Source organism: Vicia villosa, unplaced genomic scaffold (assembly GCF_029867415.1).
Source record: "Vicia villosa cultivar HV-30 ecotype Madison, WI unplaced genomic scaffold, Vvil1.0 ctg.000477F_1_1_1, whole genome shotgun sequence".
NCBI classification, from domain to species: Eukaryota; Viridiplantae; Streptophyta; class Magnoliopsida; order Fabales; family Fabaceae; genus Vicia; species Vicia villosa.
Window position 1 is genome coordinate 209,727 of NW_026705229.1, and position 19,117 is coordinate 228,843.

The following is a 19,117-nucleotide window of genomic DNA, read 5'->3' on the forward strand; positions in this document are numbered from 1 at the left end:
AACCTCAACAAAAACTACAATTTAAGTTCACCCAAAATAATATGTTTGATGCTTGCTATATATAACAATCTTCTAGACTGGATTTGGGCTTCAAATCGCTGCAGGGCACTCCACAAAATCTTCCAAAATCTTCTCTATGAAGATAGGACTTCAAATATTAGATTCCTAAATATTCTATATATTTAGTAACTAATCGAATATTTTGAAATCAGAGACAATCTCTTATCCCTTAAATCAAGCACCACATATGATTGCATAATATTCCAAAATATTCTGCACTTGCACATCAACTAATTTCAACCGATCCAGCTGTATCATAACATACGCGATGATGAATAATACCTGCATAAGACATCTTCCTTCGACATGTCTTCTTCAGTTGAGTGGAACATCTTATTCAACATGTTCCCATAAGTTAATTTTACCAAACATAATGTCAATCAAAATACATAGAATTAACACTTATATATAAATTTGCAACAGCTTTCATCATGGTTGATAAAAAGAACCGTAATGAAATGATTGAACTTTACCCCATGGTTGATTAAAAGAACTGTGATGTTATATCCATTTTGTCAAAATAAATGAAAAATTGTTGGTGTTGGGAATCAAACCATTTAACTCTAGGTACATTTCACTATGGTAGTTATCTATGACCATAGTGAAATGTCTTTTAGTAAACACAAAAAAATGCGTCCACCAATAAATTATTACCATGAATAACATGAAGACCGTTGTAATATTGTATTACGAAAAATCTATTTTGTAGTGTTGTCATTATTCCTCCCTATTGTTTCCAAGCCCGAGGTAACAGAACATTAGTTCAACTTGTGAAATTTCCATATTTTATATGTATTAATTTTAATCCTACAATTTTATAAAGAAATAATAATATATGTGTATTACTTTTAATTTAAAAATTTTAAGTAGATGTGTTTTTACATGTTATTTCATAACAAATAACTATTTTTCTCTTTTGATATGTTTTTGTTATCTATCATGAAAGGCTGAAAGAAAACTAATAAAATATATTCAGTTTTATAAAATAAAGAAGAGTGAACTTTGATGATCATCAAAAATAAAATATTATATCTTTATCAAATTAGTAATCAATCGAGTGAAGGAATGATTAAGCATGACACATGTTGTTACTTAGAAACATATCAAAATAATTCCAATTTTATTAATAGTTTTTGTTAACTTATAAATAATAACAACTATTTCATTAATTTTAACAAAGAATGGTTTTTTTTCTTATAAAGTGATCAAATAAATTTTTACTTATTACATACAGAAGAAATAAAAATGGCTCAAATCCCAAGCTTATTTTTTGTTCTGATCATTTTTGTTTCTCTTTTTATTGTGGTAACCAATGGAAGTAAGTCATTTTCCTACTATTTTCCAATTCCTAATTTTTCTTCAATATAATATGATATCATTTTTAAAAAAATTTATATTATTCTTATTTTACACCACAGAGTATGTTATCTGCCAGAATCATTTTGATTGTCCAAGAAGCTTCTGCTACCCTTTTCTAACTCCAAAATGCGTTCGTGAGTCATGTAGGTGCATCTAAGTGTAAGAATTAAATTAAAAAATAATGATTTGTTATTTGTAATATTGTAATTTCCAATTGTATTTTATAATTAATGTTGGTAATTTATAATTTTCTTACCTTTTTATTCGTGTTTTTTGACCTTTCAATTTCTTTGGCTGCATTAAATGTATATTGTTACTCCCTTCGTCTCACAATAGGTGTCCTTTTTTCTATTTTATTTGTCTCAAATTATTTGTCCATTTAGAATACCAACGTCATACTCCCTCCGTCCCAAAATATAAGAGAAAAAAAATGCATTTTTCTTGTCTCAAAATATAAGAGAAAAAAAATCATCTTTCATTTATTTCAAGACAAAATTAAATGCAAATTGCATTTAACTTACATTCTCTCTCATCATTTCTATAACCAACAACCAATTAGAATTTTTTTTACATCTTCCAAAACACTTTATTTCAAGAAAACCATAAGTCAAATGATTTTGTTTTTACTTTTTTTAATATGTGTGATTTTGTTTTTTTCTCTTATAATTTGGGACGAAGGGAGTATTTATTATTTTTTTCCCACTAACTTACCCTCATTTATTATATTTTAATTGATTTAAGTACTCCACTACCTACTATTAATAGGATTATTTTAGTAAATCAAACTCATTTTATTATTGAAATCAACATAATTACTCATTTTCTTAAAAAGCGTGAAAATCTTAAAGAGGAGACAACTATTGTGAGACGGAGGGAGTATTATTATACAAGTATATTACCTTGGTTCACTCATAGAAATACAAAAAACAATGCCATCAAATATAATCATAAAATAAGACGTCAATGTCCAAAATCAACAACATATTTTAAAATTTTTATATAAGTGTGTGATGCCTTAATTACTAGTACATATATCACAAACAAAATCTTTTATTTGGAAGAAATAATATATGTATCAATAATATAAAATAATAATTGACAATCAATAGTTAATTAATCAACAATGTGTATTCTACTAAATCACTCATATAATTTTAATTTTAAGTTACATTTTTTTTTATTTAAAAAAGAGTGTCAAAACTCAAAGAAAAAAGATTACATAACAATCAACTTAACAAAAGAAGAGAAAGTTGATTAGAATCTCATTCATAAAGCTTCAAATTAGGATCTAGATCACATCTCATGTTGGCAAGTGCATATGCACAAGTTTTCGACTCACGATAAATATGACAAACATACACTCCTTTTTGAACAAGTGTTTGATTTGTTGTACCAATCACATTCCAACTATACTACCTTATCCATAATTCAAAATATTTTGAACAACCACTTTAGAGCCTATATAAAATTCAATAGCTTGAAATAAAGCCCTTATGCTAATCTTAATTCTTCTAGTTCAATAACATGCCACAAGTGTACGTCAATGCGAAGTAGTATAAAAAGAGAGTTATCAAACCGTGGAGACCAAATGTTGAATATTGAATAATATTTTGTCAGTATAAATCTAGAGCGATCGAAAAAACTGTTTTTTTTATAAAAATAACTTAAATTAAAAGTACTTAAATATTATAAAACAAACAAGACTTAGGGTTCGTGATTCTTGCTCAAACATGTCCATGTATTCCTTGATTTCAATTATGATAAATTCGACACAATTATAGAAAATAGATAATTTTGGACAACACCTACTTTCGTCAGCGTATTTTTCTGCCAAAAATAAATAATTTGTCCACTCTCACTAGCCCAAATTATCATTGGACAACCTTTTGGGCACAGGTATAAAAATTAGAATTTTTCTCAACTGAGTACGGGCACTCTCGTGACTTGTACTCTTTTGTTTAAAAATCTGTCTTCAGACATTGAAACATACCCTTTCAATGTATGATATGTGCTTGAGTAATCTTTACTTTCGTAAGAGACATAGTTTTAAAACTAAGATTTTATAATAAAAGATAAACAAAATTCTCATGATCGAATTGTAAGAATTCCATGGATACGTCATGGGACAAGTTTTGTCGCATGACCCTTTGTCCCTAGAGGAGAACTCACTTATGGTGATAAACATCACAAACAGACAGTGGCGGAGCCAAATAAAAAAATTTGGGAGGGCCGATAATGTAAAATCAAAATTATAAATAAAATATAAATAATATTTTAAATAAAACATTAAAGTTAAAATAAATATAAAGTTAATTACTAAAAACTAAATTACATGACTTAAAACTACCTTAAAGTAATGCCTTACGCGTTCCGAGTGACTTGAAATCGTCAATAATTGACTCAGAACTAATACTTGCACTAATCTCCCTTTCAATATATATTGTCATGCTATCTCCAAGAAACCCATCATCCATCTTGTTTCTCAACTTAGTCTTAATAATTTTCATTGCTGAAAAAGATCTCTCAATTGTAGCTGTAGAAACGGGAAGAGTCATGATAAGACGAAGTAGTCTATCAATCAAGAAGTAAGTTTCAGCCTGTCTAGATGCAACTAAACATGAACATAGTTCTTGAATAGTTGATAAATTATTCAAGTTTGATGCTTGACGAGCAACAAATAGAAAATGTTGGAGTTGAAATTGCAAATTATTCTTCTCTTGATCACTAAAATCCATAGGATAATATTTTTCAACTAAAGAACAAATAGTATCAATGCTAAAAGCTTTATATCCATCCTTAGGAGACAAAGAACAAGAAAGAGTTAACAAATCCATTGCTTGCTCACTGAATCTGCTATTCAACTCTTGTAACTGTTTGTCAATGGTAGTGAAAAAGATTTCAACTTTAAAGTAATGTTGAATTGTGACTTGATTCTCTTCAAGACGGGAACGTCCAAATCTTGTTGTTGAATGAACATCATTAAGATCAGGAATCTCAATACCATGCTTTTCACAAAAAGATATCACTTTAGTAAACAATATATCCCAACCATTTTCTCTCAAACCTTGAATAAGATGTTTTGTTGAGCGAACCAAGTTCATAGCATTAACTACATCTTGATTTTTTTTGTAAAGCTTGACAAAGCATATCTGTTATTCCCATGATTTCTTTCATCAAGTGCAAAATAAATATAAAATCAAATGCCTTCAAGTAATTGTAACAACTATCTGCATTCCCACGTGTAGCATAACTTCCTCTATCTTTTGCAATTTTTTTTAAAACTGAACAATTTGCTTCATACATGTTTATCAAGCTAGAAATAGAATCATAATGTGATCCCCAACGAGTATCTCCAGCTCGTTTCAATGTACCAACTTGATTTGCACCTTTACCAGTTACAATCTCATCAATCTCTAACAAATGAGCAATTTCTTCTAATTGGGCAGCTTGTAACTCATCATGGCGCTTTGTAGAAGAACAAACAACATTCACAATTAAGATCAGCTTCTCAAAAAATTTATGAACAAGTTTGACTTCTCTTGATGATGTAACTAATGCAAGTTTCAATCGATGAGCAAAACAATAAACATAATATGCATAAAGAAAATCCTTCATAAAGAGGGCTTGTAAACCATTCCATTCTCCTCTCATATTGCTAGCACCATCATAACCTTGACCACGAATGTTAGAAACATCAAGGTTATGTCGAGAAAGTATATCACATATTGCTTCCTTAAGAGTTAAGGATGTGGTATCTTTAACATGTGCCACAGCAAAAAATCTCTCTTGTATTAAACCAACTTTATCAACAAATCTTAATACAAGAGCCATTTGTTCCTTTTTTGACTCATCACGAGCTTCATCAACAACGATACAAAATTTGGAATCACCAATTTCCTCACGAATACTCTTTTTTACCCTACTAGAAAGAATTTGCAAGAGCTCTTTTTGAATTTGATGTGAAGTATACTTGCAATTTTGTGGAGCATTTTCCAACACAACTTTTGCAATTTCATCATTGTAGGATGCTAAAAGTTTCAATAACTCAAGAAAGTTACCTTGATTTCTTGATTTGCTAGTTTCATCGTGACCCCTAAAAGCACAAGCTTGTAGTGTTAACCAACGAACAGTGTCAATTGAAGTCTTGAGTCGTAACCGATTATTCATTCTTTAACTTGAACTTTGCACTTGAATAACATTTCTAATATGACCATCTTGATTCAACAAGTCTTGACAAGCTTTCATTGCATTGTTGTGTGGTGAGCAAGGATCCTTCTGTATGTGTTTAAGAAAGGAACAATGTTTTCCATTCCTAACTTTCTTCCAATTTCTAAAACCCATAGAAATAAAGACAAGTGATCTGGAACACCCACTTATTTTTTTGCTAAAAAGGTAACATGGTAAGCAATATGCGGCATCTTCGGATGGTGAATATTCTAACCATGATGGAAATATGCTAAACCAAGTATGTTGAAACCTTCTTGGATGATCCTCGTTACCGGACAAAGGATAGTTTTCTAAATGAATTTGATATGGACCCCATTTTAGATAAGCTCTTCGTATTGCATCCACTTGATTTGGTGGATATTGCCAAATCAGAGGACGCTTTCCAGGATCGCGTTCCAAAGAATTTTCAAAACCATGATGCTCTTCAATTGTTGGATTCTCAAGAACTATTTCAGATTTGGATGTCGGGATTATAATTTCTTCATCTTTCTCTTCTCTTTCAATTTCACATGCTTTCCTTTTGAAAAAAGAATCAATTTTCCTATTATTCATTTTTACTTTTCCTATAATATCAGATCAGATCCAAAAATCAATTTAGAGAACATAGAAATTAAAAGAGAAAAAAAATAATAAACTTAAATAATCAACTTTAATCCGTTTTCAAATACCGGTAACTTCACTATTAGAAATTAGCAACAACAATAATTAAATAAACCGTATTACAGTGTATAACTATATTTGTAAATTACGGTGTTATGAATTGGCTTAATAAACCTCATATAGATTATTATTGATTAATGATTTAATGTGTTGTTCATCTAATTTAACACATCAAGGAAGAAGAACCCTAAAAATCCCAAAAACACAAATCAAGCAATCACTTTAATTTGTTACTTTTATAAAAGAAGAATGAATAAAGTTTTTTACCTGTAAAATGCCGATCACTTTAATCTGTTCCGATTCCGGTAGCAAATGCATATGAGAAAGAAAAGGTAGAAGCTTTTTACCTTATATGTATTTTAACCTAATTGTGAATGAGAAAGAAAAGATAAAAATTAATTTTAATTTAATATAAAAATATTTTAGTAATTAATATGAATTTAAAAAAAAAAATTGAGGGGTGGCCGTGGCCTTCCCACGCCCCCCTCAGTTCCGCCACTGCAAACAGAGCTATAATCAAATTAAGAGTCATGATAAATGGTAGAAATAAACTGATAATTATAATAAAAGGATAAAATGAATCTGACCGACAACAAAGAAATGTGAAATAACAGTAATTTAGATGCTCCAAGGCGACTCGAGTACAACTTTTTGAAAGAAGTGGAAATAATATGTGAAAGCTAAAAACAAGATGATCCTAACTCATACAAACTATGAGTTTTTATAGGAAATTCTAAATGTGGAATAATTCAACCATATTTAATGCCCGCAAAAAAATACAAATCTAAAACTACAAAGATCCCAAAACACTAATAAGAGATCTAGAAAAGGAAAGAATAGTAGAGAGATTGCGCTTTCTTGCTACGGCCGCCCGTAAAAGGTGTCTGGAATTTATACAGGGGTTTGGCAATGGCTGCTACAGCCCATAACAGTTGTTAGGGCCGCCCATATCAGCTCTCTGGAAAACGTATGGCAAAATTTTGACTTTTTTCCTTTTCCCCGCATTTCGCTCCTTTTGTTTCCACCTCCATCTAGGAAGCTTACTTAGGTCTGAAAACACCAGAAATAGAATACCAAGCATAAAGCATAATAAAAACGAAGACAAATCGCACGAAAATAGTAAAATATGGACGAAAAACAATTGACATAACCGATACGAAAACCGTTTATCAAACTTTCTCAAACTTAAACATTTGTTTTTCCTCAAGCAACAAAGCTTGCATATGCAATTTTTTCAGATCAAGTGGTTCAATAGTGCAAATGCTTATGAAAATAAAACTGTTGGTAGTCATACATGAGTTTTTGTTCAAATTAACTAAGATTTAGTTCTCCCGCTACTTACTTGATTCTAGAGGTATTGCAAGGATACAAACTGTAACAAAACTACAAACCAAAGTCTCCTTTTTCGGATACCGCTCTAACTATATTTTGTCCTTAAGTCTCATGTTCTGTTTTCCTTCCCTTTTGCTCGGGACAATCAAAGTAAGGGAATTAGAATGATTAATTATCACATTCACTCAAGACCAATTGAAAATTATATTCAAGTATCTTTAACACACAAGCAACTTGTTACTTTTTGTTTTGCAGACTTGTTACTTTTTATTCTCGCACGGGTAATTTATTTATGATATTGTGTAAATAACTAAAAAAAAATTATACTATTTGAGATTCTTCAAATAATAATCATATTATAATACAATAACAACAAAACTTTTTATATGGTATAAAATGTATTAAGAAATACATATAAGTTTGAAATGGGATATTTAATTGTAAAATAAACAATTATCATAAAATTCAATTGTATTAAATAATTATATAAAATAAAAAGAAAAAAGGGCCATTGAGATGGAGAAATAATAAAAGAGTAAAATTTTGATATTTTAAAATAAATATTTTGCTTTTCAAATAAAAGTCATTGCTAATTAAAATAAAATAGGCATTTTGTTGATAGTGACAAGTAAGATTAAACATTTTACTATCATATTTATGTGTTAATTTTGTGTGTAATATCCATTAATTATCTAAGAGAGTTATCCATTATCCACATAGATCTTCTCTCCCTTTTTAATTACACCATTTGTCCTTTTCATTCAACACTCCTAACCTTGTCTATCTTCAAAAGTAAAAGTTGTTGTTATACTACTACTGCTATTTGCACTCTTCTTTTCTTTTTCTTTTGCTTTGCCTCCTATATATGATATATCCATCCATATTTACGCTGCAACAACATTTTATTACACACAAATAATCCTTATTTGTTTAGTAATGGATAGATAGTAGAAGTGCATTTGCCTTTGTTGGCACAAAACAAGTCTTATGCCAATTAGCTTTACTAACATTCATTATTTTCTTTTTCTGTCGAAATAATTTAGTAACATTATTTGAAGAATCAAACTACTAACTATTTTCTGGTTGATTATATGTTACTTTTGCTTAGCTAAAACTTACAAAAGGTATTACAAAAGGCTTATCATATACAATTACAAACACCAATAAGAATTGTTGTAAATTCAATGCCAAGAACAAAGTATAAAATAAGGAAAGAATAAAGAACAAGGAAGAATAAGAACATAAGAATTGGTTATAACTGCTATTCTTTTACTTACTCTTAGAAAACAAGATTACAAGTTTACAAGAATAACAAATAAATCTCTCTCACCCTAAATTAGGATTTGCTGTATGCAATGATGAGAGACTAATATGGTATTTATAACGAAACCTAACAATACTAACTAATGGTATTTTTCCACAAGGCCCATTACACAAGCTAACTTAATAAACAATTTAACTTAACAAATTAGGATTTAAATACTAAAACCTAATTTAACATGCTAACAACCCTAGCATCTACGACACCTGCATGTGAACAGCCTTTGACTTCATGCTTAATCCTGTCAAACCAAGAAGCTACCCTTCGACCATACTAGAGTTCAATCCAATATCTCACAAGAACCTAATTGAAATTACATTAAAAAAAACAATTACCTATCAGTTACAGCCACTATACACATAAATTAGCAACAGTTTGCAAGAAAATCAGAGTACAAAGTATGTCATATCAGAACCTTTCTCGTTTCTATATTTTCATTCAAATTACGAAAATGGCTTAGATGAAGCATCCTCTAAAACCTGCAATCACAAACACACACACAAAAATTAATCGAACCGAATTTCAAGAACCTATATGTAATCCAAAAAAGAGAGAATTAGGATAAGAGGGAGAGAGAGAGAGAGAGAGAGAGAGAGACAGAGAGAGAGAGAGAGAGACAGAGAGAGAGAGAGAGAGAGAGAGAGAGAGAGAAAGTAAGTAAGTAAGGAAGAGATTAATTGCTGCAATGTTTTTCACCTCACGGTTGCAAGTTTAGAACTTTTATTCATTGTTGCAATGTTTTTTACCTCATGGCAGCAAGTTTCGGTAAATAAGCTATAACTTATATAGAAATACTTAACATGTTCTATTTTTAACTATAGAAATGATTTATTAGCTTATTTGATACAAGTTTTTTTCAATCGAACTCCACCATAGGATACATGCCTTGTTGTTGTAAGTTTGTTGCAGTCATGGGTAGTTTGTGTCAAAATCATAGAAAAGCATTATGCAAAAATCAAAATAAATATGTGAAAAATACATATCAAATGCAAAATATTGGAAGTCATTCAAGGACACTCCTTACCAACAATTTACATGAAAATAAATTTTTACTTTATTATAATTTTTTCTGTAAAATGACATATACTTACCCGAGATTTAAACAATGGCGGGGCCAGAGTAAAAATTTTGGGGTGGCCGGCCACCAAAATAAATTATAACTAATAAAAAATATCTAAATTATATATAGATAGAGGATGGTGAACCACACTTGGTCTTGTATATTGATGGGGGAAATCATTTTATCATATGAAAAGGTTTGAGTCACAATGCTTTGACCAAAAGTGTACTTTTTATATGATTAAGTCAAAACCCTAATTTGGTCAAAACCCTAATTGTGTACCTAATGAATTTGAAAGTTGTTGAGCTTGATTTAAACCACACTTGGGATTGTATATTGATGGGGGAAATCATTTTATCATATGAAAAGGTTTGAGTCACCATGCTTTGGCCAAAAGTAAACTTTTTGTAGAATTAGGTCAAACCCTAATTGTGTCAAAACCCTAATTAGTTCAAAACCCTAATTGTGTACCTATTGAGTTTGAAAGTTGTTGAGCTTGATTTAAACCACACTTGGGCTTGTATATTGATGGGGGATATCATTTTATCATATGAAAAGGTTTGAGTCACCATGTTTTGGCCAAAAGAAAGTAATTTAAGATTTAATGGAAAATTGATAATTTAAAAAGTTAAAGCAGACATTTAAGTAATTTCACCTATATGAAAAAAGAATTTTAAAAAGTTTGGGTGATCGTGGCTACCCTATGTCACAACGTGTCTCCGCCATATGATTTAAAGGTTCTAATAGTTGATGATCCATCAGGACTACAAAATTATCCAGGAGAATATTCATAATAAATGGAAGAGAATCATCAATTGTATAAAGACCTGATGATAACCTGCACAGAAATCATAAATCATGAAATATACAAATTTCATTGTAGTATAATCAATTATGGCCAGAAGACATCATATTCTAACATATTTAATATTCTTCCACCCGAGGTATGATCAAAGAATTGCACAGTTGCATTGATAAGCTTGCTGAGCACTCTAGTGTGTACCTTAGTTGCCGCTTGTAAGCCGCCAAATACAAATTAAGACCATGATCTCGCCAATGTGAAAAAGGAATTCATGATACAAAAGAGACATAGAAAAGCAATGTCCTTGTCGAAAATATGTATGATCTTTAATCATGTAAGATGTTGTTTTATTAAAAAACACGTTTTGATATTTTAAAAAATAACTGACATACAAAAATGACATATTTTCAAATTCTCATTTCAAAACTCTAGAAATGTACATTAAAAAAATCTACTTGAATGCTAAATAAATAACAAATAAATTGACTGAATTTGTCTAAAATTAGATTTTCAAAATAAAATTTTAAAAAACAGAGTGACACTTAATTGGTCAGGAGATACATCTTTTAAAAAAAATTAATATTTGAGGGACAATTTTTAGGATTGTTATAAAGTATTTTTGCAAATGCAACCCAAACCTATACATCAGTCCCAATATTTAACTTATTATTACACTATAAGTTATAAGTTAGTTTTAGAGTGTGCTTAAATTGACGGTGGACATAATTGATTTTAGTAGAATTGTGTTTGATAGAATTGATTATATTATAATTGAGTTTAACAAAAATTGATTTAAATTTGGATATAATTTATATAAAAGTGGGTTGAATAATAAATTACAGTGTAAAAATCATTCAGAATCAATTTTGAAGGCAGAAACTACAAATTCTAACTTCAAGTAGAATCAATTCTAGAGATATTATCAATTCTACTTTTGCGTAATTAAACATCTTAAAATTACCTAGAATCAATTCTACACGTCTAAAATTGTTTTTGACATTTCTAAAAACTAAACCAATCATGCACTTAATATACGTTCAGAAAGTGACTTTCATCATCAACTTCTGCCCCCACTACAAGAAAATGTCAGTTTAGCTACCATAATTTAGCTACCAATTATATCAGCGGTTAATCTCAAGTTATAATGATGACTTTCAACTGCAAATAATATTTATTTCAAGTTGTTATCAAATTGATCATTATCATTATATTATATTATTTATATTTATTTACTTATATTAAAGATTATAAGATACACTTGTTTTCTCTCTCTAACTTTTGAGAATACCATGCACTTTCTCTCTCTCTCCAAGTGTTGACAAAACAAACTCGCTCTTTGAATCGTCCGAAAACTCAGAACGAAACTCAAAATTTCCACCTCTTTCAATTTCCTCAATGGCTTCCACCGAAAAAAACCTACGCAAAACCCTAGCCGACAAACTCTCCGCCGTCGAAATCCAAGCAACGCCGTCCGTTCACTCAAGGCTTCATCGACACCTAAACCTGACATCGAAGCCGCCGCTCAAGCCCTAAACGCCTCAAACTTGAGTAATCATCGATAGATAAATCATCCATAGCTTTAGTCGTTTCTCTCTGGCTCCGATTCTCGTGAAGGCTTCCATCAATTCGTTGTTAATACGCTTGAAGCCATGGTTGTTTTTATATTATATCGTTTAAGATTTATTGCAGTGTTGCTGGTCTATATGATTATGGTTACAAAACAGTAAACTAACTAATTAGAGATTTATCAAATTAATTTCTATGCAGCGAAGAATGAAATGTGATTAGGAGCTGAATTTTGTTAGATTAGGAGTTGGATTTCGGTAGTTTAGGAGTTGTTTGGATTGAATTATTTTAGCTTATTTTCTGTCATAATCAGTTAGAAGGGGGAGAATGTTTGAAAAAACTTATAGTAGAAACAGTTTAGGATATGTTTGGGTTGATTTATTTTTAGCTTATCTAGTGGCATAAGCACTTGTTAACTGTTAGGGGTAACTTAGGAAAGCAACTTAGACATGTTCATAATTTGTTTTCATTTTATTTTTCGTAAGCTTATGGAAATAGGTTACAGTTATATGAAAATAATTTTACTCTAGGATTTTTTTTTATAGAAATAGCTTATATGGAAGTGGTTTATTGATTTGTTTATCCAAATGAGCCTTACCGGTATGTCCATAAGCTGTTTTAGAATACTTTATTAAGCTTTATAGATAGATTTATGGAGATTTCTTATAGCTCAGATGAAATCAATTTTATTTTATTTGATATTTTGTTAAAATCAGCTAGAGCAGCCGCAACTGCGACACAGTAAAAGAGTTTCGTGTTCCCAGTCTCGTTTGAGCAGCAAAGACGAGTGATATGGTGGGAGTGGTTAGGGAACTGTTAGGGGATCGGAGTTGATGTGGCTCTCTTCTCTTCATCTCTTTTCAAATTGCAGCCTCTCCTTTCTCACTGATTGGAAAAATACACACAGTTTATTGTACTGAATTATAACTTTATAAGGTGTCACTTGCTATCCTTTCAGATGACGATTCAATGTTATTTTTGAATTCGTATCACTACTAGTTAAGCTTTTAATCACCTCTTCAATTTTATGTTTGAATTTTGAACTATCTATTTTTACATTTCAGAGCATTGTTGAAGCTTCCGTTCATGTGCCGACATCAGTAGATCAGAAAGTTGTTGCAGGTCTTATGGTTTTTATGTTGCTTACAAGTTCACCTATCAAGATATTATAAGTGATAGGAAAGGCCTCAAAGTCAAACTCTTTAGTGTATTTTCTTTGTTCTCAATCCTAGCTTCTACTATTTCTCCTCCATATTTGATTTGTCATTTATCACTTATCAAGGACTAAACTATGTTTGCATCACTCCAGGGAGATGGACCTTTTGTTGGTTCCTTACTCATCAGATCCTAGCTTGAAAATAATTCAACGGCCACCATTCATTCTTGCAAGCAAGGTTCCTATTGACTCCCTGTGCAATTCAAATTTTCAAACTCATGTGTTTGTTACTAGTTCCTAAAATTGACTCCCTGTCAACCTTTACAGATTCTTATTTCACTGGATATGGCAACTCAATTTCGAGGAAGGGACTGTGATCTTTGGAAACACATATGTGCAGACGAATATATGAAATGTGCGGTCAAATTGCAGGCTCAGTTGTAAGGTTTGTATGTCACTAGTTGTGTATGCTTCTTATGTTTATGTCCAGTTGGTAACTTTCTGATGGCTTCGTCAGTATTTAGGCTAATAAGTTGTTTCTATAAACTGAATTAAATAGTCTCACAAGTTCGTTATTATGTGTGCAGCTTCATTCCTTATGCTTTTATTTATCATTTTGTTATTACCAATGGAATTTGGCCTTTTAAATCGTGTCGCGTGTCTTAAGAATGATAAAAAGTCATTTTTACTTTTTTCAGACACAATTCCACCAACAACATATGTTACAGCCTCGACAACTTTCACAAGTTCTTCGAATGTTTCCGTAAATATATCTTTCACCGAACCTTGTATAGGCTAAGGTTTTGGATGCAAGTCTAGGAATATCTGCAATGTAAGTATATGTCCATCTACAATTGCTTAGATTTCTCAAAACAAGATGTAGCCAGTATTGTGTTACCGTAATATCAGATCGATTTTTAACTTCTTGTTATATTTCTCTGCAGCTTCTTGTCTATGGTGCTGGTCAGGTTGTACCATCTTCCTTTAGAATTCTAAAGCCAAACCTCATGTATTCTCTTCTTGTTAGTTTATCTCTTCTTGAGAAATTACATTTACAGTAAAAGTACTTTTCTATAAGAAAATAGAATTTGACTCTGGGCATATTTGAGTAGCTACTGCGCTTATTTTACATCACAGGGAGTCAACAATGTCATTTAAGACAAGGGAAGATGGCCAGGTTTTAGTATATGCAGTAAGTCACAAACCAAATCTTATCTTTTCTATCAACATAAAATTTCTTTTTCTATCTTGTGTTGTAATGTGGTTCACAATTTATGAAACATCCATTTTGTAATTCAGATTTTAATTTAGCATCCAAATTTTCACTTGATACTGAATACTGAACTTTGTATTCAACTTTATACTGTTTCTATTACAGGAAAATCATACAATATATATATATATATATATATATATATATATATATATATATATATATATATATATATATATATATATATATATATATATATATATATATATATATATATATATATATATATATATATATATATATATATATATATATATATATATATATATATATATATATATATATATATATATATATATATATATATATATATATATATATATATATATATACACGCGAGCGTGCATATACACACTTATACGCACGCATGTGTGTGCTCCACAGGCTCTCACTTACAGAGTAAAATGAGCAACCCCTTGAGTTAATAGATTATACTGAAATAGTTAATTGGTACTCCTTTCTAATCTATCTAAGGAAGAACTTGAGAAGCTTGTCCAAAAGAAGGTTAGCAGTTTTTTTTGTAATTTTATTCCTTGTTTAGTTATTGTTACAAGACAATGTTATATGGTGTTAGCTTTAACACGATCTGTAGTATAAGTTATTGTTTTGTTTTAGTTGATGGATTTGTAATAATACAGCTAGAATATCCTAACATTGACATTCATAAGGAATGAAAGTACTTGATGCTTGCTGTTCAGGAATTGGTCTTAGGGGATCAGTGTGAAGGAAGATTTGTATTTAGCCGTGACAGCCGGAAGCCTAAGGACTCTAATGACGAAAATATATTTACAAAAGATGGAACTAAACTTAAGAACTTGCTCCAAACACTTTTGATGCGAGCTGAGCATTCCCGTCAAAATACTAAATTTATCTGAAGACAAATGATGGAATTTAAAGGTATTTGTTACTTTACTAAAATTAAATCACATGGGTTTTACTGTATAAACATTCAAAAAATTGTTTATAGAATTTTCTAATCCACTTGCTAACAACTCAACATCATTGCCTTCAAATGGAGGATCGCATGATAGGAGAGAAGCTTTATTTCATGTGTTTAAAATACTAGATTCTAGCTTCCTCTTCCCTTATGAATGTTGATGTATGATGCAGGTTAAATTAACATCATCTGATAATATGGGAGGTGGGTTTAGGTTGCTGCACTTAGTAAGTGTTTCTATCATTTCTTCCCCAAGTTTAAACTGCTGAGAGGAAAGTGCCATTTAGAGAGATGGTCATATATATTGTGATCTCTCATTTCATTTTCCTGGTTTGCTGTTTGCTCCCGACATCAGGTGCGAATCCATTCTATTGGATGTGTTATCTTTGCTTCAAAATGTGGAACTCTCTTGGAGCTTTGAATCACTCCCATTGTAACTTTTGAGATGGTCATGATACTTCTGGCTGGATCAAAGATCATTGAAAATCGGACCCTTTTGTAAGTGTACTAATTTTTATCCTTTAACGAATAGCTTAATTTCATATGGTCTTACAATTTAGATGATTAGAGTATATCCTACTCTAGGGCTGATCTATTGTTTATTGCTGTTATATCCTGTTGAGTATGATACAGTTCATCGAGATTACGGTTGTAAGATAATTGTGGAGCATGCTCAATTGAATCTGTTTAACAAAATCAATTATGATTTAGGGGTCTATATTGAATTAGATGAGCTTCTTCAAAAACGATATGGTCTTGGTTCTAGAATTTCTCTATTCATGGCGACTAATATTTGGTATGTTTTAGTATATAAATTTGTACTCATCATTATCGAGGATTTAACATGAAATCACATTGACTCACTCGAGATCTTAGCTAATTATTTTTATAAAATTCTCATGAAGCTTCAGAAAATGTGGTGCATATTTATTGTTTCATTATCACATTAATTTCATTATGAATATCTTAATTAGAAATATTAGTTTGGGAAATAATTAATAAATTGTTTAACTAGTATACTTGATTTTTATGAATAATTTTAATCAAGTCTGATGAGTTTCAAATAAAGATAATTATAAATATATTTAAAAATAGCTTGAGATTTGCTATGATATTTTTGCGGTGATATTGTAGCTGTTTAGTTTGGAAACTTAAGTTTAATACTGTGATTTTGCTACAGTTTAGTTTGGATTTAGCTAGGAAAATTGAAATATTAATTTGAATTTTGCTAGGAAATTTTGGCCTAGATAATTAGCCACTCAATCCATGCTACGGCTCATATTGTAGTTATTCCACAACTAATCTCTAACTAATTCTGTTTGATAGGAATTAGCTACAAATTAACATCTGTTTTTGTCGTAGCTAAATTCAAATTTTCTTGTAGTGCCCATTGTTATTCATCACCTTCCAAGTTGTCACTGAGTCAAAAATTAAAATTGTTATGATGGAAAAATAACTTAAATTAACTCCGTATATTTAAAGTAAAATTTTACTTTTCATTTTAAAAATGAAATGAGTATTCAAATTTAAAAGTTTCCAACTTACCCTATTAAAATAAAATTAAAGATAAAGTTACTCATAATTGTTACTTAGTTTACAAAGAGGTTGGGCATATCCTGTAATTCAGTTGTGTTTTAATACCACGGTTGCCTATTGCCACGCGCCATGGCTATTACCTGTCAGTAGTTAAATACATTTTTTTTTTGTTTTTCTAAATTTTTTATTAAATTAATTGACAAAATATTATTAAGTAGTTAAATTTATTCAAATATTTTAGTTATTCAAATTAAATCTTAATAATAAATTATATTTCTAAATATTTAATTTGGATCTTTATTATAGATATTTTAAAATTATTTGTTCAATATTTTATATTTTCATATTAAAATCACTTTGGATTAAAGTAAGTTGTTAGATATGTTACTCCACACATAACGGTGTAAATTGTGTATTTTAAAAAAAATTGATTTTAAAAATTTTTTATGGTCAAAATCAAAATTAGAAAACATTTTTGAAAAAGTTTATAAATAAAATTGTAGAATATAAAATGTGAATCGCATTTGGAGGATATGGAACATATTTTTTTCAAGTGTGAAGTGGTTAAGGTTGTTTGGAAAGAAATTGGTGTGTGGGTGGAGTACCCGAGATGGAAGGAGTTAGATTGTATTTCTTCCTTTATGGAATGGTATTCTATGGGGCGGGTAAAAGGCATCAAAGTTGGCAAATTGGGGGTGTTTTGGCTAGCCACTTGTTGGATTATTTGGTTGACAAGGAATGGCTTTAGTTTTAGAAATGAAGCTTGGAATATTAACAACATTGTTTGGAGTATCAAAATTTTGATATGGAGGTGGTCTTCCTTAGGCGATATTGCTTATCCCAATTGTAACTTTTACGATTTTAGTAAAGATCCGTTATCTTTTATGTCGTAATTGTAATTGGTTTGTAATATCGTTGTTTTTGTCGGACTTGTTCCGTTCTTATGTATCAAGGTTGGAGAATCCTTAGTTCTCTCATTAATCATATTCTTGCTTACACAAAAAAAAAACAAAATAAAGCTTCAGTTAAAAACCACTTAGTGATGTTCTCAAAAAATGATTTTGAAAGTATCCATTTAAACTTGTGAGTTTTTAGAAGGTAATATTTTCAGACCTTCTTATACAAGGAAAAATGAAATTTATGCCTAACTTCCAACTAATCTAAAGATAAATTTATTCCTAAATCGATTCAGTTTTGGATGACTGATTAAAAAAATGATAACCGATTTAATTTCATGTGAATTAATTTCGATCGGCTTTTAAATATCCAAATTAAAAATTAATTTTTTATTAAGATTATAAAAATTCTAATAAATAATAAATTTGATAAAAAAATATAAAATAAGAATGAAAAACAGATCAAATAATACAAATAAAGAGATTAAGTTAAACTGACAAATAGTATTAAAAAATAAGTATCTTCGAGTAATAAATTAACACAAAATATCATATCAATAAAAAGGCTTAATAGATATTTTAGTTCCTTAACTTAATTTAATGTCCCGCTTTAGTTTCTTAACTTAAAAAAATTACAAGTTAGTCTCTTAACTTCACTTCTGTTATTCTATTTAGTCATTTCAGTCAATTTTTGACGAGAAAACGTTAAATTCTGGTGTTGTGGATGTACATCAAAGCTCAAAGTCAGAATGGGACTCCATATTTGTACTGTAAAATAGAGTTTCCATTTAATGTAGCCTTATTGTGATAATCTTTATGACACTTACGTGGAAACCCTACTTTATGTCTAAATACTTAATCACATTTGAACTTTGATCCTTGTTGTACATCCATGTCACCAGAACTTAACGTTTTTTTTTGCCAGAAATTAA

General features: G+C 30.0%; 3 long non-coding RNA genes and 1 pseudogene across 5 annotated transcripts; 3 read left to right on the forward strand and 1 right to left on the reverse strand.

Annotated features, from left to right (window-relative positions):
- The first annotated feature begins 976 nt into the window (after positions 1-976).
- LOC131628743 (uncharacterized) lies at positions 977-1,682 on the forward strand. The gene is made up of 2 exons (XR_009291884.1): positions 977-1,378; positions 1,479-1,682. It is a non-coding gene; the product is annotated as an uncharacterized LOC131628743 (long non-coding RNA).
- A 2,085-nt stretch (positions 1,683-3,767) lies between these two features.
- LOC131628753 (uncharacterized) lies at positions 3,768-6,198 on the reverse strand (annotated as a pseudogene).
- Positions 6,199-12,085: 5,887 nt separating this feature from the next.
- Positions 12,086-14,926, forward strand: LOC131628756 (uncharacterized). 3 transcript variants are annotated; one of them, XR_009291888.1, is made up of 6 exons: positions 12,086-13,323; positions 13,452-13,594; positions 13,697-13,781; positions 13,871-13,988; positions 14,242-14,375; positions 14,488-14,926. It is a non-coding gene; the product is annotated as an uncharacterized LOC131628756 (long non-coding RNA). The 3 variants fall into 3 exon arrangements; XR_009291889.1 differs by having other exon boundaries at positions 12,086-12,473; positions 13,104-13,323; positions 13,452-13,781; XR_009291887.1 differs by having other exon boundaries at positions 13,452-13,781.
- A 246-nt stretch (positions 14,927-15,172) lies between these two features.
- Positions 15,173-16,684, forward strand: LOC131628744 (uncharacterized). The gene is made up of 3 exons (XR_009291885.1): positions 15,173-15,713; positions 15,927-15,980; positions 16,109-16,684. It is a non-coding gene; the product is annotated as an uncharacterized LOC131628744 (long non-coding RNA).
- Positions 16,685-19,117: the final 2,433 nt, after the last annotated feature.